Raw genomic sequence first — 25,220 nt, 5'->3', positions numbered from 1 at the left:
TATAACAAATTTTATTTTCTTTATTTCATAGTTTTAGTTTAGTATTTGAATTTTTTTATTTTTTTCGAAATTGTGTAAACATTACAAAAATTATATATTTATTGTACTATTTTTAGTTATAACAAAGTTTAGTTAAACTTTATTTCTTATACTATATTTGTGGTACATGATAATTAAAATTGTTAACAAATAACTCAAAAGACCATGTCTTTAAATATTAATAAAAAAAAATGTGTGACTTCTACTAATATCTCGAGCCATTTTTTTAAATTAATTTTTGAGATACCAAAAAGTTAAAAGAATAAAATTCATAAAAACATCTTTAACTATATCTCAAAAAATTTTTAATTTCCGTAAAAAAATAAAGTGGCTTATAGGTATCATTAAAACCTACTAAAAGATATATATTTTTTTACTATACATTACATTTTGAGTTGTTGCAATTAAAAAACAAAGAATTCGAGTTTCAACAGTCATTCTTGCTCGCGCCTTCATCTTATATAAGTAGATTTTAGGACCTGGTATTAAATTTATAATGAATATTGAATTTAAACCGAAGTTGAGAAATAGTCTGAAATGATCACAATAAAAAAAATCAATATATCTCATAAAATAGTCAGTTCCAGACATGTGGCTGTTTATCTCAAAAAAAAGCAGTTTTTATTATTACCAACAAGATGTAAAGAAAACAAACTATCTTGTAAAATTAAGTTAAAATATTTGAAACTTTATTTTTCTTGTTTATTTCTTCAAACTATATCAATCTTTAAGAACTTTAACTCAATTCATATTTTTATAGTTTATCTATAAAAACTTTGGTTGACTACCTAAAACTAAAATAAGACATGAAATTGACTGTATTAAGAGCTGTTTTTTGACTTACTAGCAAAGGGAGGGATCTTCAAAAAATATAATTGTTTTTATTTAAAAAAGAACAGTGAAAAGTGACTTTTTTGAAAAGTTTGAAAATTTGTTGCACTGAACTTTTTCATAGTAAATATAGCTTTTTTTCCTATTAATGATTTCTATTGTTAGCTCCACAGAGTTTTAGGGTTGTTTTTCATTAAAAAAAATAACAAATTCTTATGTTTATTTAAATTCATTGTTAAAAATATATATATCGCTTCACTCAAACTAAATATTTTGAAATGCAGTAAACATGCATTTTAAATAATATAAAAATTTTAGTCAAACTTATTATTTTTTTCAGTATTATAGCACAAATTTTTAGGAGTTTTTTAAGTACTTTTAGTTAAGTTCAAACTAGGTAGCAACAATATCTTTGCCACTTGGCTACTTAAACTGTTTTTGAAAAGTTGAGACTGAATTACACTTATCCAGGAGAACTATTCTGAGGTATTTAAAAACCTAAGGTATGATATTTTTTGTATAAGATTTACAATTTATCTATCCATATTTTATTGTTTTTAAATTAAACTTCTCTTAAGCTAGTTTGATGTTACTTAGGCTTTTTATTTAGCTAGCATTTTAAGATTAAATAGTGGAGTCTATGCAATAATTAGAATTAGAAAACCTCATTTAAATATTATATATACATTTAATTAAAAAAAAACTTTCTTTAGCAAAGTATTTTTTAGTTGACAGTTTTATGTTCATTTGTGTATTTTAAAGTATGCACATAAACACAGAAAATATTGATTAATTAAAACTTTTTTTTTTTTCAAATTATTTACTAAAAATCTATTTAACAAAACAAAAAATATTTTCCGAATGCAGGTTTTACTAGGAAAACAATAATTTAAACATTTAGTTTTTGCTGTTGTATTGAACTGACTTTTTAGGCTTATATCAACTAATTTCTAATACAATTTTTATTTGTAAATAAACTTTACAGTTATAAAGTTCAAGTATTTTTTAATTAGAGACAAAAAGATTATTGTTATTTATTTTGCTTTTTCAAACAGATTTTATAATTAAATTTATTTCCAAATTAAAACTTAAAAAAAATTTCTTATAAAAATCTACAAGAAGTCAAGAAAATTTAGAAAAAGACTATCAAAAAACATTAAGCTGTGAAGTTGAATTTTTTTATACTATAAGCTAGTTTTTTAAGTGTAGTCTTTTAAGTCTGTTAAATATATTTACATAAAAGCATACTTTACAAAGATGGAAAGATATGTATGTTTAAAATTTTAACAGGCTTGCCAAAAAATCTGAGAGCCTTGAAAAACCTGGAACTTAAAATTTAGGCAAACAAACCTGGAAAAACCTTTATTTTCAGAAATTTCGAAAAAAAACCTGAAAAGTCTGAAAATTTGTCTAAAAATCAATGAAAAGCCTAAAATTTTAATAGTTTTAACATTTAAAGTAATAAATTTTTGATTTGATACAAAAAAATTTTTATGTATATAATAGCTTTTTGTCATCATCACAAAAACTTTATTAAAAACAAATATTTAAAATAGCATTACAATATCTTTTCAATGTTTTAATACTAATTGACTCAGTTTTTTATCTCAAAATAAGATTTTTACTTAAAATTAACTCAAAAAAGTGTACTTTAAAAACCTGGAAAATATTTTGAAAATCTAGAGAAAATTTGATAAAGTTTTCAGACAACCCTGATCTAAACTCTGAAGATAATAACAATATTTTAAATGCACTAGATGATCCATGGCAACTAAATCTAAAATAAACACTTTATTTGTTATTATTAGATCAGATTTTAGTTACAGGGTTGTCAAAGACCTGAACTTTGATAATTTTGGCTTAAAATCATACTTACTTTTATAAACGTCATGGTAGTTTTTGATCTTCAAATGTTTTAATTTTTCTTCAAGTTAATATGTTAATTTGTTGGTGTTTTAAAGTTGTTAAGTTTGATTAAATATTTTTCACCATATTCACTGGCTACCTTAATGTAACTCAGGCTTGATTTTGATAATTAATGTTAGCTTTAACTTTAAGTGTGGCAACTCTGGGCTGATTAAAATATAACTTATATTTAATATTAAATATTTAATATAACGTTTCTTAGTAAAAGAAAAGTTTGTGTTTTTTATAAATATTGTATTTTGATTTAAAATATATTAAATTTAGTTTTAACTGTTTATTATACTAATTTCCTTTAGTAGAATAGCAAAAATATGTGATTACTTAAAAACTCAAAATTATATATATATATATGTCAGACATGAAAAACTTTCAGTTGTAATAGTTTTAAGAAGTTCTAAATTCTTTAACCCTAATACTTTGTATTTATCCTAAGTTTTAGATTAACACTAGGTGAAAAAAAAAGAATTTGTTTTTTTGTTTTATTGTAAATAAATTTTTCTGTTTAAACAAATGAGTTTAGTTTTAATGAATAGGTTTAAATAAGTGTAATTAGTTAAATATTTCAATAGTATAAATAGAAATGTGTTATACAACCTAAAAAAAGTTTTTTTTTAATATTTTAATATTATTGAGTTTTCCGAACGACTAAACAAAATGTCCATGCAGAGTAACAGTTTTTCTATTGTAGCCAAAAAGATAGGTATCAAGTGGATAAATACAAATGCTATAAAATAAAGTCAAATAGCACTTTTATAAGTATTCTACTTGAAAATTATAAGCTTTTTTATGAGCTTTTTTTTGTTGCTTATTAATTCTTCTGTTTTTAAGTAGTTTCCTAAAATCTTCTTTTATATTTTTGTTTTCTGTCACTGTTTATACATTTTTAGCAAACTTAAAATAGAATAAAGATATGAATGAAATCTCAAAAGAAGAAAACCAAAACATCAATGAAATCTTTCACAAGATGACTTTAAGAGATGTTGATCAAAATGATCCCAATCTTAAAAAACTTAAAATTTTGAAATTTTGTAAAGCAAACTCTGCAAAGCAATTTGAAGATAATACCATCCAATTTCTTAATTCAGGCAAGTTGACAGTTTTATAAACTTCAGTTTTTAAAATTAGTAGACATATTACTTATAAACGTATTGAATACAACACTAACTTTATTAAAATATTAAAACTTTAAAACAATAAAGTTTTAGATAATACTTCAGAATTATTGCTGATGAATTATAAAAAACAACAAGTTTTATAAATTGGTTAAGCATTTGTTGTTTTTATGATTAAACTTGTTTCGCAAGACCTTAAAATAAGAAGACGGCGATTATCAAACTTATAAAACGTTTGTCATATGTAAATTCTAACTTGCATTTTAACCATAAATTTACATCAGGGACGTAGCTAGCTCAAAAAAATAACGAATCTGCAAAAATTAAAACATCTGAAATAACTCGTAATAACGTCCAAGCAAAATAGCAATTTAAACTACCTCTAATGTTATTGAATTTAATGTGAAAAAATGCAGTTTTAGATTACATTAAAAATTGAATGTTGAGGTACGAGTGATAACTGTATACAAGGCAATTTAATCTGCTCCACACCCCCTATGACTCTTTATGTCTTGCCACTTGTTTAAACCAAGAAAACATTCATTAAACGGTAGGAATTTTTATAGGTAGTTTTAAATATTGGGTACTTTCAATTGCAGCAAACTTGCAAAAATAAGTACCATATATTTTGATGACTTCATTAAGTTTACTTTGGGTAGTTTTTAAGCTTAAACTTGTAAAAAAATTAAATTGCTGTCTAAGCCTATGACGAATTCACTTTTTTAATTTTTTATAGTATGAAAATAATCATATCGGAAATAAAATATTAGAATAATACTAAACATTTCCCTATGTTAACAAAATTAAAGAAATATTTTTGTGTAAGTTACAATTTTAAATTCAAACACAAATTAAAAATTGATTTTAAAACTTTTTCTTTTATTGTTTGTTGATGAATTTCATTCACAAAAAAATTTGAATTAGTTATACATGAGTTATGTACTTCAATAAAAGCTACCTTTTTATAGATTGAAATAAAGTTAACAGGGTGGCCATCAAACCTTAATGTATATGGGAATCTTGGAATGTTATATAAAATCCTAGAATGACTTGAAATTCTGATCACTTATTTTGTCTAGAAAAGTAAATAAGACTTGAATTTAAAAAAAAATATTAAATATTTTAGAAGTTTTAAAAAAACATTAGGAGCCACCTTGGGTACTGGAAGGGTATAGATCACTTTTATTACAAGTTGATGTCATTTTATGAAATTTAATCTAAACTACAAATATCTTTGTATAGATTTTTTATACTAAAACAAATTTTTGATATGTAACATTAAAATAGGAAAGTACAGTAGGTTTTAATTGTCTCTTTTACTGTTTTTTAAATATTGAAATAAATACTTCCTTAAAATTTGAGCAGGGTTGCCAAAACACCTGCAATCAAAGAACTTGACAGTTTAAAGAAAAACTGGAAAAACCTTGAATTTTTGAATTTAAAAACTTAAAAAATCTGGTGTTTATAAAAAATAATCAAAAAATCTGAATTTCTAAACTACTTCTACATGTGAAATATTGAAATTTTGATAAAATATGTAACTTAAAGTCATCAATAATCTATAAAAGAAAAATTTAAAAATTCAATAGCTTAATTTGTGGTTGAATTTGAAATTGTAACTTGAAAAAAAAATATCAAGGTGGAAAATTATATATCCTTAATTTTGTTAACATAGTTAAATGTTTAGTATTGTTTTATTTCAGATACAATTATTTTTATATTTATAAAAATAAACAAATATGTATCGTAGGCCTAGAGAGCAAATTTTTTTTTTACAAAATTAAATCTCTAAAACCACCCAAAGTAAAGTTAATGACATCATCAAAATAATAGATTGCAATATTTTTTATGCAAAGTTGAGGAAATTAAAAGTACCCAATACTTTAAACTACCCATAAAAAATTAAAAAGTCCTATCTTTCATTAAAAATAAGTATAAAAAATCACAATTTAACTCAAAAACACTTATACTGTTTTGAAAATCAAACATTTAACGTAGTCAATAGTAACAACAAGTTATGCAAATTTTTGTAACATAAAATTGCATGACTTTAATCTTTAAAGCTACAGCTTCCTTTAGAATCACTTTTGCATTGCAGCTTTTTGACAAAATAAAGCTTTAACGCCCTAAATGTTACAATTTGAATGTATTTAATTCGTTCGTTTTTTTACGACACTAAAAATGGTAAATTATCTCTCAGGAGTGCATAATTAAGCATAAATGAATACTAAAAGCTAAACGGCAGAGTCTTTTCAAGCTGAAATAAAAGCAAGTTTTTTTCGCACATGAGTATACGTTTCTGTAGATTTGCAAAAACCTACCAAGCTACGTCCCTGGTTTACATACTCAACTTTTGCTATAATAAAAAGACTAAACTTTTATTTGTTTAGATATTACAAAGGCATACCAAGTATTTTTTTTAAACCACTTTTGAAAAAAACTAAATTAAAGAAAATTACAAAAGTTGCAAATTCTTGTCTAAACTTTCAAATTCCACAAAAAAAAAATTTAACAAATCCACATAGCAACTGTTTAAATATAGACAATATCTAATTTTTTGCTTTTTTTTTCAGTTCTTTTCATTACAAATTGTCATTTAAATTTTTTACTTTCTAATTTTTTAAGGTTCTTAGAGAGATCAAAGCTTCATTAATTACATATTTTAATATAACTTTTGTATTGTTTACGTTTTGCATAGTATTACCATTTTTAATTATAGTCTTTATTTCGGTTATAAATTAACATGTGTAATTTAAAAGTTTATCTTTTAGAGTTTATTGTTAAAACTTGCTTTATGATTACTGAACTACTTTTAATTGTTATATTAGCTGTGAAACCGTGTATTAATATCTTAGATTATATATCTTATTAAAGCTCGGTAAGTCGGACTGCATTCTAAGTAAATATTGTCTTAAAAGAATTTATTTCGTTCTAGAGTTACAATATTTTTTACTGTTAAGTTTTTATTATTGTGTTTGGTAAAATTTGCTTTGAAACTATAAGATATTTTAAATATTTGTCGAATAAAGTTAAAGTTTTTATGCCAATTTAAGTGGCTATATTCAAAAAAAAAAGGCTAATTGTAAAAATAGTTTTTATTTTTCTAAGTTTTTCTAGTAAACTTAATCATATTAGTAATAGGCGGATTCGAGAGCTTATTGGTAACTGTATTTTTTTTACGGTTAAATTATTTTCCTTAACTGATACATTTTTATTTATTTTTTAATTGCTTTAATTGTTGTAGATTATTGTATTAAGACATGCTCAGGGTGGTAAGATCGGTTACTTATATATTTGAATTTTTCTTTAATTTTTGGGATATTAATTTTAATGATAAGATTTAGCTCAGTTCATAATCAAAAAATAGCAAAATAACCTAAAATAAGAACAGACGACACAAATCAAAACATATATTGAATTGTGCAGAAGTTGTTTTTTACGATAAGCTAGCTAATTTTTTTTTAATTATTTGACACGTAATAAAGTATTTTTTTTAAAGATTGCTAATAAACCTTATAATATTTCTAATAATATGCTAAACGTACTAAAAATGCAGTTAAAAAAATAAAATTAGTTGTTTTCTTTTATTGTTTATATTAGTCTTCGCTTTTGTATCATTAATTTTGACATTTTTCAATTAAAAAAAACAAATACTAACAAGTTACTATTATTTATGTTTACTAAAAAATATACAAAATTGTTAAAATAACGTTTTAACATAAAATTTTGTCCCAGTTATTTGCTGAATTATCTACTTAAGTTTTGATTAAAAACTGTTAGAATATACTTAATTTTTCTAATTATTTTAATCATTTGTAGTTGGTTAGTGCTTTAAAAAATAATTAATTTTATTTAAAACAACTTTCCTTTTCAAATTAAAAATTATATCTTTTTTTGCAGAAAATTTTTAAAGTTCATGACTCTAGTTATTTAAAAAACTTATCAAAAAAAATATTAAAACTCTTACTTTATAATCATAATAACACTAAGTTTTTTTAAAGATGGAAGGCTTGAAAATAAAGATCTAGTTACAATAATTAAATCAAGCAAAAGAACTCTTGACGAAAATGTAAGGAATTTACTTTGCATAATCATTGAAAAAAAAGTAAATATTTTAAACGCGCTGACAATTTTTCAACTGATTAAAACTTTACAATTACCAAGTCTTAAAAAGGTGATAAATGATTTTATAAAACGTTGTTTCAATGCGCTTGTTGAAAACAGAAGTTTTTTAGAAATAAGTTTTATTGATATAAAAAGAATACTTTCAAGTTCTGAACTTCTTATAACATCTGAACTTGAAATTTATAAGTTCGCTATAAAGTGGATAGAACACGATATAGAAGAACGCAGACAATATTCAAAATATCTTTTACTCACAACACGCCTCAACTTGCTTTCAAAAGACACTTTAAAATACCTTTTGAATGACCCATCTTGTTTGTTAGAAACAGTGGAATGCGTTGCAGTTATAAAACAGCTCCTACATAATAAAGACCATTGTGACCATAAAAAACTGACTATAAACCAACCAATTATGAACCAACCAAGTAGATATTGTTCACAAGATCAGTTCAACATACTCGTTTGCGGAGGCTTTAAGACAATGCAAGCTGTTAGAAATGTAACACAGATAAACGAGTGTGACATGAACAGAGTACAAGCTTTTCCATCATTGATTAATGAATGTCTCTATTCTCATGCTGTTTATGTGAAAGGAGAAATATTTGTGTTTAGTTGCCAAAGATCAAAATGTATACATAAGTGTATGCCATTCAAGTATGTTAACCAAATATTAAAAACATCAGTTGACAAATATTCACCATTCACAAACACTTGGAATGAAGTATCTGAAATGATCGAAAGTTCAACTAAAGACTTTTGCGCATGTGCTTTTATGGATCAGGTTTTCATTTTCGGAGGTGAAAAACACCGAAGCGGAGCTTCAACAAACACCTGTTTAAGGTTTGATACTAAAAGTTATCAATGGACAGTAGACGCTGCAATGAATGCAGATAGGCTGAACGCAGCGTGCACTGTGTTTGAAGAAACAATTGTTGTATGCGGGGGATATTATTACAGAGATCCCTATACTTACATTTTTGATATAAGTAGTGATGTTTCATTAAACACTGTGGAATCGTACGATGTGCTACCAAACAGCTGGTCTGAGATGCCCCGCATGGTAGAAACTAGAAGGTTTCACAGTTTAGTTGCGGTAAAAAGCAAATTGTTTGTTATTGATAAATCGTGTGAAGTGTACGATAGCTCCAGTAAAAGATTCACCCTTATGCCCGGTTCGGAATTCTTGGATGATTTTCGTTATAATGTCGCTTTCACAAGCGCTATGCTTGTAGGAAATTATGTTTATGTTTTTGGAAATGACTCGACAGTCGTTTATCGCTATGATGTTAATGAAAATTGGTGGCAAGAATGTACAAGTAAAGTTACTGAAAGTCTTAGAGACTTTTTCTGCGTTAAAACACCTAAATTTTAGTTAGTGCGACTTAAAAAAATATTTCTTTTGTATTTAAACACTTTATAGGATACTTAACCTAAGGATTGTTTTAAACTGCTGAGACATATTTGAACGAAAATTGTTAAAATAAAGGACTAAAAAAGCTAGTTAGATGCAATGTTTATGGCTTTAAAATTTATTTTATTCTTAATATTCTAACCAAGAGTTTTACAGAAAATTTCTCTTAGTATTTAAATAAAACGTTTTAGATTCTCGTTAAAGTTATGAAATACATTTTACACGTATTTTTAATTTTTGATTTTTACTATAAATATATTGTTTTCTATTAACGTTTTTTTTTTTTACTAATAATTATTTAAAATATATTGCTAAAAAATTTATATAATAGTGTACATTAGATAATGTTACATAAGTTTTCTGTTTAAATAACTTGTTTATAATATTTTATGTAAATGTTTTATTTAAATGAAGATTTTAGAGCCTTTTTTATTACAAAAAACATTGATTTTAGATGTTTTAAGTTATATAAAACAAAAGCAAATATTTCTAAAATATCAAGTATTTGTTTCTTGTTATTTGCTAGCTATATTTTTTAAAAGATGGTTTTAACTTTGAGCATGGTAACCCTGAATAAAGAAAAAAAAATTGAGTTGTCTTATATTTTAGAATTTCAAAAAGATAAACAAAATGTTTAAATCGGACACAATAAAAGCAATTAGATTTTTTTTCATAAATTATTGAGTAGAGTTGTAAAAAATGAAGCCTCTCAGTTATAAAAGAATTAAAAACATGTTTTTTTTTGCACAGAAAGTTCAATTTAAGACTTATTGTACTTATTATAGCAAAATAACTTTAAAAAGGTATGAATCTGACCGAGGTTATTATATCTTCTATTGCTAACCGATGATAATGTTTTAAACAATAATTATTGATCTACTTTGTTTCAGTATCCGGATCTAAATCCGGCCTGAAAATTCCTTTTTAGGTTAAGATCTGGCTAGATACTAACTTAATTAATGCGGTAGTTCGCTTCCATTAAATAAATTAAACTAGATAAAGAATTTTTAGTACAATTCTTTCATTTTTAAGGTATTATATCATAGAAGAGCCGGAGAGGTTAATTCAAAAGGGTTATTTAGAATTACTTTTGTTTAAATTAAAAAACTACTAATTTTTATTTTTTTAAGCACCTTCTAAAATATAAACACAGTTCGATAAGATGGATTTATTTTATGACAGTTGGATTAAAAAGTTTTAATCAAAATATTCTAAATATCATTAAACTATAATAAAAGTAATCATATTTTGTTTTTTGCCAATAAAAGCTTAAAAGCTATAAACACTTAAAATGAATTACAGAATGCTATTTTCTTATAAATACTTATACAGTCTCAACTAAAAAAAATTGCTAAATTTATTAAAGGTAAAGAGAAACTTTTTACTATTTTATTTTTTTGAAGCAGTTAACTATTTTATTTTACTTAAAGAGGTCGAAACTTTTTAGTCAGTGAAACCTGGTTGTAAGTAAAATATTTACTTTGCACATCTTCTTCATTTGAATAAGATCTTTACAATTCAGTAAATTGAGAAAACTTTATTTAGCTAAGACAAATAACTATATAAGTATTAATAATTAAATAGCATTCTGTAATTCATTGTAAATATTTATAGGATATTCAGGTTTCATTTTTGTTGTTTTTTAGCTTTGAATGACAGCAAACAAAATGTTGATACTTTTATCATAGTCTAATGATATTTGAAACTTTTAATAAAAACTTTTGAATCCAATTGTCGTTATACGAATCTTTATTTAGTTATAAGTACTTTGAAACTTTTAGAGTTCTTCACTCTTTTACTTAAGATATAAAATTCTAAATAAACTATTATTAACTTATTCAGTGATTTAGTTAACTCATATTAAGGACAGTTAAAAATTTTATTTAATAACGATGCAGCATTTAGTGTAGCACTCGCCAAGTATTCGATTTAATCGTGTTTCGGAAAATTATTCAATACAGAGACAAAAGTTATCTTTAAAAAGGTATTGGCGTCTTACCCAAGTTCTTTATTTTTGCAATTCAGTCTTTGATTTTTAAGTATTTTACGTATTCTGTTCAAAAATAACGTCACAGAAAAGAAATTTTTCGCCTTAAAAAACTAGTTTCGGATAATTCTCCTTTAAAGTGTCAAAAATGGACTTTGAAAAACGATTCTACGGCTAGCTAATTATTTGTTTTTTATTTATATTGCTTTGTCTTGTGGGATAAACCTTAAGTTTAAATTATATCATGTTCATACTTTGCAATTATATTCTTATTAGTCATCTTAAAATAACTTCTACTTGTTCTTGGTCATTACTCCTTTACCTCGGGTTACTAACTTTCTTTTTCTTTTTGTTTTTAATAATTTTTTATAATTTTATAGTTTTTAATTTTATTTTTATTTAACCTCATGAAATAATTAGTCTCAAAGGAAAATTGTAATTTGTGCAAAGTTGACACTTCGCCCAAGATTGTCTTCGTGTAAATGAATCATCGTGCAAAATTGACCCTTCATGCAATTTTGTCCCCTCGTACAATTTCGACCTTTCCGCGTTTTGATACTTTCAACCAAGGTACGCATTTTGAGCACAGCGCAAAAATGAGCATAATACCGGCAGTTCGAACGTAAGAAATTTTGGTCTTTAGTTACATAATTATACATATTTGTTTCATTCATGCGGTATATCAATTTCGATGTGCACAATTTTAGCTATTCTCGTTTTTTTATATGCTTTTCACATTTATTGATATATGTTAGTTTAACTGCAGGAAATTTCTCCGGTCCAAACAAATTAGGTTCCCTACGGTTGTCATCGTGTGATTCTATGACTCTTAAATCAGCTCTGTTGGACCATTTTCGATTAGAATTTTAAAATCTTTTCTGTTAGAGTATGAAGCAGTGGAACAAATCATACGAGCCAATTTATATCTTATTAGGTTTATTTTTCTTATTTGTGTACAAAAAAACAGTAGGGGATACTGGAGTTTTTAAATACCAATTTTATAAGAAACACATTGTAAGTTTAAAATTTGTTCGCAGACGACGTTTCGACTTTTCATCAGTCATTATTAACAAAATTCTGTGCAAAATAACTAAAACATGATGTTAAACAACTAAGTATACAAAGATTTAAGTAAAACAATACATAAACATTTAAAATTGAAATAACAAATTATAAAAATAAAATAATAAATTACAATAAAATAACATGTTACATAAACTTTTACACATTGTTAAACAAATAAATATCTAACGAGTCAAAAATTCTTAGTCTTTGAGTAATGGTATACTAACATTTCCCACACACACGATTTCAACCCGCTTGATTTCCACCCGGAGCAAATCCCACCCGAATCAATTTCAACCCGATCAAATCCCACCCGATCAACTCCCACCCGGATTATTTCCCACCCGAATCAAATCCCACCCGATCAAATCCCACCCAAATCAATTACCACCCGATCAAATCCAACCCGAATCAATTCCAACCCGAATCAATTCCAACCCGGTCAAATCCCACCAGAATCAATTCCCACCCGATCAATTTCCACCCGATCAATTTCCACCCAAATAAAATCCCACCCGAATAAAATCCCACCCGATTAAATCCCGCCCAAATCAAATCCATTTCGATCAGTTTCCTCACGTTCAACTCCTATCCAGGTAAATTATCCTGGATAGTAATGATTTCTTATTCGACTCAATCCAGTTGATAAATATTTCAAATAAAATAGTTATCTACCTTTGTATATGTTATACAGTCAGTTCAGTTCAATAGTTTTATGCATAAATTCTAATACTTTTAATTTTTGTACATGTAAAGTTAAGAAGAAAGATTGACTATAAGTTTCAGTCAAGTTCCATTCCTTTTAAGTTTAAAATTTCATATAACCTCATATACTTCGATCAAAAAAGTTTTCTTTAATAACGTTTAAAAATAAAGTATATAATAACATTTAATGAGAGAAATTATTAATCTAACAAATTTTTATTGTCTTCGTTTTCAATAAGCTGTACCTAACTGCAGAGGCGTGTTTAGACTGGTTACCTGGAGTTTGTGCGACCATGAAAACAAACGAAACAGAGAAAAAGAAAGTTTCGTTTATCAACCATAAAAGCTGTTTATTCATAAACTTTTACTTGTTTCGCTTGTGCTTTCTTTCCAAAATTATAAATGTTAAACAAACGAGTATTAAAAATGCTTTAAAAACCAAATGCAAAAACAAAATGCAAACATTTTATTTTATCGTAAAAAAGGTTTGTTTTTTTAATATGCGCTAATAATAAAAAGCTTTATTTTCTTTTCATTTTGTCATAAACGGCTTTTAACTTTTGAAACTTTGTTTGTAAAGAAGTCCTTTCATTAACTTTCATTAACTTCTTCTATCTCGTGTTCTTTTATATTTTAAATCAATTTCGTCTTTTTTTAATGTTTAGCTATTAGATAATGAAATAATAACAGTATTTGATAAATTAAATGAGTTAAACAGTTTTTAAATTTATTTAAACTAACAAGGTTATCAAGTGAGAAACTATTTATGAAATTGACCAAAAAAATTATAGATATTTGACTGAAAAACGTCATTGATAATTTAACATTATGTATTTTAATACTATGATTAACATATATGTTAATAGTTGAGTAGATGCTTATATCCTTAAAACACAACTTTTGTTTATAGTTAGAAGAAGAATCATTCTAAACTAAAGAAAAAATAGTGCTTTTCTATTGTAAAAGGCCTAAAAATGTCTTTGCTACAATGAGATAACGTTTTATTTTAATGATCTACACAAGGGTCCGGCAAACTGTGGCCCATATTTGTAAAAATGTGGCTCGAAAGCATGTTTATATTTTATATTGAAACTAGTGAATACGAAAATTCAGTCCTCTGCTAAAGAAAAATCGCTCGGTTACGCTATAACTCAAGTTCTAATAATTAAACATAATTAAGAATTAAGAATAATTAAAGAACACTGTTTAATATTTAAACATATTATTAAACAGTTTCAAAAAATAGGTAAAAGTAGAATTAAACTATTTCAACAATTACAAAAGTGTTATGAAAAATATAAGTTTTGAAGTCAAAATAGATAAAACAGTTGTAAATATGATAAAGTATTTTAGAGTAATGATAGATAATTATTTATACTGGTCAGAACACATCGAAATTTTAAAGAGCATGGTTGTTGAAACAAAATGCTAAGTTTTCAAATCAACTGCTTGAGCGTTAAATTTTAACTTAAACAAACAAATTAGAAAACTTTTATTAAGTATTTAGTTTTAAGGTGGTCGAAAAAAATATAACTCTTTGAACCCTGGTAATAAATAATTTATTAAAGGCAGTTCATGTTTATAATAAAACTACGTAGTTTTCAAACTACAAAAGTTTATGTATATTTTAAAATTTACTCTTCATAAGTCATAAAAGGTACGTTTTGTTGTCTTAAAGCAGAACTAATATAACTAATATTAATTAAGTGAACGTTCAGTAGTTTATTACACAGTACTTTCTCGCTAATCCGGTTATTGCTAATCCGGATCCTTGCTAATCCGGCCGGTTTCAGTCGAGAAGTAGACTTATTTAATTTAGCTAAAATCACTATTTTACAACAAAAAAGGATTCAGTATATTTTTTTAACGAAGCAAGCAATATATTGTTAAGTTATAATGTTAGTAGTTCTTTCAAACTTATGTTTTATTTCATAGTTGTCGCGCTTAGTTACAATAAATAGTTATAAACTCCAAACAACGAGCTTATACAGCAATTTGCGGGATTAAATGTCACATTTACAGAATATGATATTCAAAACTGGATGAGTTTAATGGTCGTGGCTATGAGCGTATGGACGTGCTAGGAATTTTTGCAATGATTACTGGAGATAACGTAAAAGAAGCTGATGATGGTATTAAAGACGAAATTGATGTTTCCCAGCCTTCTAAATGTACATTTTCTCACACAGAAGCTATGCAGAAAATGCATTATTACTTAGCTTACTGTAGTTACTAAACAGAAGCCACACCTGAAGATTCGTCAAAACTCATCCAAATCCTTGTGTTTTCAGCTAAGAAACAAGAAAGCGCTATCAAACAAACTTCCATTCTATCTATTTCAGAAAGAAATCTTAAATTAGTCATAATGTTAATAATTTAGTCTTTTTTCTTTAATTTTGAATTTGTAATCTGTTTTAATTCTTTTGTTCTTTAAATAAAATTAAATAAATAAATTTATTTAGAAGTTATTTTATACGTTTTTTTTTTGTAAACATGCATATTATAATTAAGGTAGATTACAAAAATAAGCGATGAGTTACTTTCTAGGTGTAAAAAGGTTATGTCTGATGGTACGTTCAGCAACGCCCCTAGACATTTCTGCTAGCTGTATTCTATCCACGGCGAAATAATGGAAACCACCACAGATGAAAATCCTGCGGTTTTTCCATTGGTATTTGCATTATTTGAAAATAAAACTCAAGAAACATACACCAGGCTTTTGACACTAAATAGAATTAAACCGCTTTCACCAGAACTGTGGATAAAAAAATTTGAAAAGGCTTTGATCAATAGCATTGAATTTATTTTTCCTGGAACAACAATAGGATGCTTTTTTCATCTCCAGCAATCTTTGTACCGTAAAGTTATGGAAAAAGTGAGTAATTTGTTTTGTACTTATTTTCTTTAAGTTGAAGTTGTTAGTCAGTAATGTAACTAAAGTAAACTGATTTATTTTATTAAATTAAAATAATTTTATAATTAGGTAATTATAATATTTTAAATTTGTTAAGACTATGTTAAGACTTTAGTTAAGACTATGCAACAACTTTTATAGATATATATATATATATATGTTAACAGGGTTGCAAAACGAACTAAGAAGCAGAAAATGGTTCTTTTGCACTGTATATAATGCACATTTCAGTTCTTGCGTTTTTGCCGGTGGAAGAGGTAATTGAGGCTGCAGACCTTTTGCTTCGGCAAAACGACATTCCAACTGTTAACAATATAATATTGAAGTATTTTCTAATTACACAATGCAAAAAAATAGATGACATAAAGTTTAGTACAAAGGAATTAAATTAATTCTAGCGAATTAATACTAGATTAAAAATAAAAATTTATCATTAAATTTATGCATAAAGACTATTAACTTCGTAAAATAAAATATTTGTAATAAATATAATGATGAAAAGCAAGATGCAAGATTAAAATATTGAACTATTTATAAATTACATACATACTGGTTTCATGAAATTAGTTAAGTTTGTCTGCCACGGCAATTTATATACTTAATTGTAACTTAAAAAGTAGGCCAATTTACATATGGTGTATATAAATCGTAATTATTGTTAATACCTAATAGAATTGAATAAAAATAAAATATTATACTGTGTTTTTGTGTCAATGAGAATAGTGTAAAATTATTCATCGAACTAGTTGTCAAGTAATTAATAGTAAATAACTAAATTTGCATTATTCATAGCGGCCTTTTTTACTTCAAAAATATATACTCTGAGTGATTAAAAACTTTTGTAATATATATTAAGTTTAAAATTTCGTTTTTAATCACTAAATGTATACAAAAATAAATATATTTTTAAAGACCATTATTTTCAAGTTATAAAAACTTTGGTTGAAAACATTAAAATATTAAAACAAAACTGATATTTTGATAAATAGCCTAAGTTATTCCGGGTAAGCTATAATCCTAATTGTTTCTACTTAGTTATTTACATGAACATATGTTAAAATTCAAATTATCCATTAGTCGGTTTAAATTAGATGTAAAAAGAGTTTGATTTAGCGAGCTATAACATCTAAATTAAAGTAATCAAATAAATAACTTAACTATCAGATTTAATCTACGAATAAAAATTATATAAACGTTAAAGTAAGTTTGGAATTTTCTTACACTGCATTTAAGACATTATTTTAAGACTAATATATCAAACGTAAATTTTAATTTTGTTTCCTTGGGAAGTATGGACAAAGGCCGCTGTTTTTTACTTTGCTGCCCAGAATCCACGTAAATTGTTTCTATTTATCAGAAAAGTTCGGCCGGTTATTAGAAAAGATATTAAGCCCCAAGGCCGTATATTACTCATTAACAGTTTCAGAATGTTTTAATTATGTCTTCCATACTTATGTAATTTATATTTTCTAAACAGTGTACATTTTGATTAACTTTTCACCACTTTAATAGTTTTACATTACCAATATGTCTTTAGTAACTTGTAAAAATTGTTTAGTAAAACTAATGATTAATAATTAGATTTAAAGACTTTTGACAGTTTCAAAAAGGCATGAATTAGGAGTAGAAAAAAAAATGCATACTAAACAGAATCTGTTCTAAATTTTTGTTTAATCAGCAAACATTTCATAAAATGACAGAACAAGTTAATTTTAATGAATACTTTGTAGAGTTTAGAAACTTTACAACTTTTATAGCTTACCTTTAATGTTGTTCCTTGTAACGTAATATATAACCATTTTATAAGTTTTAGATTTTTTAAATATATTAAAAATTAAAACTCACTTGAAATTATACTTCAACAAAACTTTTCTAGCATGATGAAGACCAGAATTTTCCTTTTTTTTTAAAGGCTCCTAAACACAAAAAAAAAAAAGCATTAGCTCCCTCCAAAAAGATTACTCAAAACATTACCATTACAAACACTTAAGACTATTATTTTCTCTTCATTATCAACTTCAGAATATCTAGTGTAAGTTTCAAGTTATGACCTCATAACTCCGCTGTAGCCTTTTTTACAACTCATAGCCCCCCTTTGCCGTGTTACAAGTGCTTTTGTTTGTTTATAAAAAATTAATCAAATAAAAACCGATGTTCTAATAAACTAAAAATTATTTTAAAGTTTGTCACCTTATAAAAATTATAGTTTAGATTAATTTTTGACACCAGTGAAAAAAACGGTACTAGTTAAAAAAATTCTAGTGCATTGATAATTGTGGTCTTTTTCAGTTTCAGGTTTAAATTGTTGTGTTTATTTAGTTTTAATCTTTATCAAAATATATAAGTAAGACTCTGAATATCACTATTGATATTTTTATTTGTTGTCAATAATAATATTTTCGTTATAAGGAGCTTTTGAGTTAAGATGAATATACAACTAGTTTATACTATACTTCAGTTTGTTTGTTAAATCTTTGAAATAAGCTTTCAGCTGATTTATACGATCTCACGTAAATAATAAAGTTAATACAAACAAAAGTACACACTTTGTTTTCTGTATTCTAGATTTAAGTGTAAAAAAACAACCTACACAAGTAGTTAAATTAAATAGATTTCTGAGACATAACAGTAAAACATAACAAGTATTTTTAATGTTTTTATTTTTATACGTATAAATCTTTACAATCTCTCTATTTTTTTTAATATTATTTTGCAACATTTTTTAATGTATAAAAGTTGTGTAGTATTTTAAGTGACTATTTACTATAGAATGTAAGTTTAAATTTTGTTATAATTTGTAACACACTTAAAAAATTATTTTTGTTTCTTTAAGTAAGTAGAAGTTACGTTAACCAGCAGTATTGATATAGAGATTTTAATGTTAAACATTACAAATATAAACCTCTTACTTATCTTTGTTTCATGTGAGATAGCATAAGTCTATTTTAAACTTCTAACTACAACCGCTTGTTTAAAAAAATATATATAGAATTTTAATTAAAAAAAAAATGTCGAAATCTCTAGTATATATCAAACTTAAAATATAAAGCATGCTTTTAAAAAATGCTGTATAAGTTGTTTTAGGTGTTTAACTTTTACTGTTGTGCCTGTTTGTTAAATGATAACTTTAAAGAAATTTTTTTCAACTAATTTTAAAATATCAACAATAAACAATAATATATCACATTTGCTGTAATTAGTCATATATGAAAATAAATTTGGAAAAAAAAAAAAACTATAATATATAAATAAGTTGAAATTTAAAAAAATAAAAATCCTATAAAATTTGAAAAAACAAAAAAATTTAAAGTTTAGTGATCAATTGTATAGACTTGTTTTTATAACTGTCTTGCTTAGTTTTTGTGTAGCCGGTTCAAGGGGATGGAGTCAAATATGCCCGAAGGAAAAGTTTTTCATGATGATACTTTTACATGAAGGTTCATTTAGGCACAAAGGAACATTTTTGCACGAAGGGCACTTTTTGCACAAAAAAGTCACTTTTTCACAAAAACACGTTTACGAGGGTTGAAATAAAAATAATTTGATTATTATTTTTATCAATTTTGTAATCAAATAAGTTTTATACTTTTAGTACTATTGTTTTTATTATTATTGTTACCCCTAACCCTTAGCCTCTGTTAGTAACTATTTTTTATTCTTTTTAGTTTGGTAACAAACTATGTTTTATTTACTTTTTATTTTTCTGATTTACATTTTATTAACAACTTATTTGTTTATTTTATTTTATTTATCTTTTATTTTTACTATTACTGTTACCCTTAAACCTTACCGTCGGTCTTTCATTTCTTTTTATCAATATTATATATTATTTATTTTAAATTTGCATTTTAATAATCACTGTTACCCCCTAACCCTTACCCTTAGACAGTAAATTACTTTTTTTTTCTTTTTTATTGATTTATCTTTATCTTTTTTTTTAACAATTTGAATGTAGATTTTATTTATTTTACTTTGGTGCAAAATGACTCTTCGTGCAAAAGTGTTTTCGTGCATAATTGACTCGTTCCCGGTTCAAGAATAGATAGGAACAAAAAAAAAAGTATTAAATTGTGTCGACTAGTAAGTAAGATGTTGAAGACAGTATATGAGAATGTTTGAACAAATTTAGATTTAACTATATAGGATTTAAATAAAATTTAACATGAAAAGTAACATTCTTGAATAAAATGTTTACTGCAACAGGATTTAGCTAGAATCCCCCACCACTCTCTGTGGCTGGTTTATATAGCAATGTTCTTAGCTTTATTCAACATTACGCCCTAGTTAATCTAAAACTGAAGTTTTTCTTCAAAAAAATTTAAAACTTCATGCTGTATTCCTAGGGTTTAAAAAAATTAATTAACCAAAAAAATTGAGTAAAAAATGTATGCTAAATCGTATCAATATAAAAATCTGTTGTTAAACTTTTATGATACTCTGACTAATTATTGTAAAATTAAAACTTTAATATAATTAAAAATGAAATACAAACGAATTTATTATAGAGTTTAATATAGTACAAACGAAAATGTTTTTTTACTTATTTTAATTTATAAAGATTAAGACCAGCTTTATGATTTAAGTGTAAACTATTTAGATAAAATACTAAACCTAAATTTAATATAATACAAAAAGTTAAAACAACAGTTTTTAAGTTTTTACAGTAACAAAATTAAATGACTATAAGTAATGGTCGTTAAACTCTGCTGTTATGTTTGGCAGATTAACCGAATATGTATTCCCAAATTGCCACAAATTACTCAAGCATGATATGTAAAGTTTTATCAAATAAATGGCTATTTAGTATTCGGAACCCTATGGAATTTTTTAAAATAATTCATATTTTATTAAAGAAGTATTAGATTAATTCTAAGTTGTTTTGACAGTTTTACAGCTGCTCCAAAATGTTCACCATAAAATGCGTTTTGTTAAATATAGATGTTTGTATATAAATAGAATATTTTCTTTCCTTTATTCACCTAGTTTTTTATTTTATCAAAATGTTTTTCGTATAAACTATATTAGTTTCGTATAAAAACTGTAAAGTAGTAGTTTTCATATTAACTTATTTTTTAGAAGATTCAAATGTTTACTAAAAACATTTTAAATATATATTAAATGTAATATAATGTATGTAGTTTATATCTAAACTTGTAATAACTTATTGAGGTTTATATTTTAATTTTATTTGAAAAGATAAAACTTTAAAACAACTATTTTTTGTAGTAGTGAAAGTTAATTAACTTAGATAAAAAAATATATTAAAATAAATTTATTGTATTAATATTTTATAGAAACATTTTCAGGATAAAAACTATCTTGATCAGAGGATATGAGAAACTGAGTCAAGTGAATCAGAATTAATTTAATAGCTTAGACATTAAAAAACACAGTACATATGTTTTTCGTATAAACTATATTAGTTTCGTATAAAAACAGTAAAATAGTAGTTTTGATATTAACTTATTTTTTAGAAAGTTCAAATATTTACTAAAAACATTTTAAATAGGTATTAAATTTAATATAATGTATGTAGTTTATATCTACACTTGTAATAATTTATTGAGGTTTATATTTTAATTTTATTTGAAAAATATAAATTTTTAAAACAACTATTTTTTGTTTGTAGTACTAAAAGTTAATTAACTTAGATTAAATATGCTGTGATAATTTGATGTTAATAAAGTTTGTTTATCATAATGATTTTTTTTTCTAGGCATCAAGAAACAAATGTGCGATCATACCTTTAAGCTTCTACTTCTTTTATTTTTTTACTTTAAATAACTTGTTAAGTTTAACAATGATAATAATTCTAACTTATGCTATTTTTTACCCTTTAAGTGTTTTTGTTTTATTTTGTTTGTTTTCTAGGGTGATTTTAATTGTTTAAGACATGTTTTGTATTGTCTAATACTTATACCAATAGAATAATGAACTTATGATATTAAGAACAAGTGTTAAAATTTTTATCAGTTAGAATTAAAGTTGTGGAATTTCTTTGATCAAAATGATTTTTGTCATTACTAAATAAATATATCTTTTATGGTTGAGTTTATTCACACACTAATTACAAGAATGAAAAATTCTGTAATACAAAACATAATTAAAACTAGGTAAATACTTATACATCTCCCCCCAGATTTTATCTACGAAGGAGATAAAACGATAAATTTACCTAGCGAAACAAAATAATTTTAAAACAATTTGTTACAACTTAAACACATTTTTCAGGTCTAAAGTTCAACGATGTTAAACTCAAAAAGACAAAAACATTTAAAAAATAACGTTTAACTTAGTTCACTATTAAATGATTTTTTTAAACAAACTACAACTTAAACAAACAACTGTAACAAAAAGTTTGAAACTTAATCTTTACTTTTCTCCACTCAGATGCTGAAAACAAGCATTCAAAAACTTAATTGCTTCACCGACTTGAACTTTACAGCTTTGAAGAACGAAACCACACACCATTCATCTAATTACCTTGAAACTTCACTTAATTTGCTGATAAACATCTTTACCATAATTTCGACTTCAAACAAAGTAGAAGGTACATTACTGATAGCATTAATCACTGAGAAGTACTGCTACACTTATATTCCAAACTTTGGTACCAATCAACAGTTCGAATTTTTGAAAGTCAATCTCCGCGTCCTCATCCAAGATTACGTTGAACAGATGGCTGTTAGACAAGTCTGCTGCAAACTTTATGACGTCACCATTAGACTGAAACTCATTCATTAGTTAGACCATAAAACATTAATTTACTGTGAACATTCCAACTTGACAATAAATGAATATCAGCAACATCGGTGTCACGAAGCTTTTGAAAAGCATCATAAAGTCTTACACGGAAACGCTGCAAATAATCCGATAATTTCACACACTCATTCCGGACACATTATTGTTCGCAGGTTAACTTTAGTGATCTGTTTGTTTTTCTGTAGAAAATATAAGTCAAGAAAATATAGATCAAAGCAAATCTGAGCCATTCCGGTTCAACATCAATTTTGAAGAAAACTTTTAGTACAGAGGGAAATTATACAATGCTTATTCAAAAAGAATCTTCCTTCTGGAAATACAGAACATCAAAACTTTTCTTGACATCTTTTTCTCAACTTTACAAGAAAAGACAAACTTTTACAGTGGTATGTTTGCTTTTCTAAGTTAAGGGATACTACTTAGAGATTTACAAATAGGAGGGGTAAATCTTCTTAGAAACTTACGATTTTGAACTGTTAAGCGACCTGATCCATCAACCTTGACTACACATTGATGGCAGTCCTTCACTTTCACCACCACTCCACTTTTCTCCCACTTGCTAGGAAACTTAGCTGTTTGGTTTAGTATCACGACATGATCACCGCAATTCAGTGGTGGAAACGATTTTGTGTTCTCACTTATATTTTCCAGAGACTTAACAAAATGAATATTGAGAAATTCTTTTTTTTTATTCCAAACGTCACGCAACATTTTTGAGATCTGCGGGTTATTGTAAGTCACAACACTCTTTCTGACGTAAGGTAATGACTTCTTATCATTTAGAGGTAGGTGAGGATTGTTTTGTGATTTGTGCGGTTTTTGTCGCCATCCAGTGTGTAGAAATACATTTTTCTGTCCGTGTACCACCTTTTTTTCTTTACGTTTTTACGCTCAAACATATTTTTCCTACGACCTCGAAAGCAAAAGCTATCAGAATTTTGTGTAGACAATCCACCAACCAGTAGTGCATTTGACTCATCAACTTTATTTTGGTGACTTTGATAAACTTTTTTACGGTACTTTACTCAGCATTGTTTACAGGCAGAACACTCAATATACCTCATATTTTTACTGCTCCAAACAAATTTATCAGTTGATTTATTACATATACCAAAAGTTATTTTACCACTTGGTTTTTGTGTGGTTTTCTTTGAGGATTTGTATGAGAAAACGAAGGCTGTAACAGCGGGTTTTGACATTGCATCACGTGCCATCTCTTTACCTTCAATAAAACCAATTGTCTCATTGACATTTTTCTCATCTAGATTTTCCCATTCTAGTACCTCTTTACGGATATCCTTATCAGCTAAACCTGTTACCATGACATCTTTTAGAATTATGTCTGTAAAATCTATCATTTGATTACAGCCATCCTTTGGGCATTTACATGTGTACGAGCATGTGATAGCTTTTCCCTTTAAACGTGCAGCCAATGATCTAGTGTTTTCAGTCAAATCCTGTCTTGCACTAAGAAAGTCTGATCGTCGTACAACAACTGAAACAGGAATAACTGCAAGCTGCTTGATAATCCTTAAAAGCTCTTGTTCACTTAAATTTACTACATCTTCATGACCCTTCAGAAGAGCATCGCCTAAATTTTCCTCACATCACTGGTACAGTTGACGGTCTTTTTCTAGTTCTGTCATCTCCATGCTATCTTTGAAAATAGTCCACTTTTGTACAAATATATTCCAACCCTCTTCATTGCAGTATGTTCCTATTTGAGGACAGTCCATCTTTGGAGGCTTTGGTTTTGAAGAATTTGCAAAAATTTGAACGTTGTTGTGAATGATAAGCAAAGAAGCAACTACAGAAGCATCGACGTCTGGTGTTTCATATGTGCAACTCTCAAGAGGGCATTTAATCACAGGCATTGTTGATTCAATTTAGCTAGACTTTATCATAAATAAATATATCTTTCTTGGTTGAGTTTATTCACAAACTAATTACAAGAATGATAAAGTCTGTAATACAAAACATAATTAAAACTGGGTAAATACTTATACAATTGCTAGATATTTAGTAATATTCAAAGCTTATCAAACAAGTTTAATTTCGAGCGACAATAAAAAGTGATCATGTTTATAGTAAATAGCAATGATAAACATCAATTTCACAATATTTTTGCATATCGAGCTGACTAGAATAGTAATTAGATAATTAACACACTGCAGAAAAACTACGTTAATTCATAACTGTAACTAGCTGTACAGTAGTTAAATTTAAAAACCTACCTCTAAAGCTAGTTAAAATTAATCAAAATATGTTGAGTCTTAAACTTAATTAAAACTTAATAAACATATTTTAACAATCATTAATAACTATTCATTGATTTTATTTAAC

The sequence above is a fragment of the Thalia democratica genome, chromosome 3, assembly GCF_965202585.1.
Source record: "Thalia democratica chromosome 3, ktThaDemo2.hap1.1, whole genome shotgun sequence".
Taxonomy (NCBI): Eukaryota; Metazoa; Chordata; class Thaliacea; order Salpida; family Salpidae; genus Thalia; species Thalia democratica.
The sequence above is the reverse complement of the archived record's forward strand: the minus strand, read 5'-3'. Positions refer to the sequence as shown.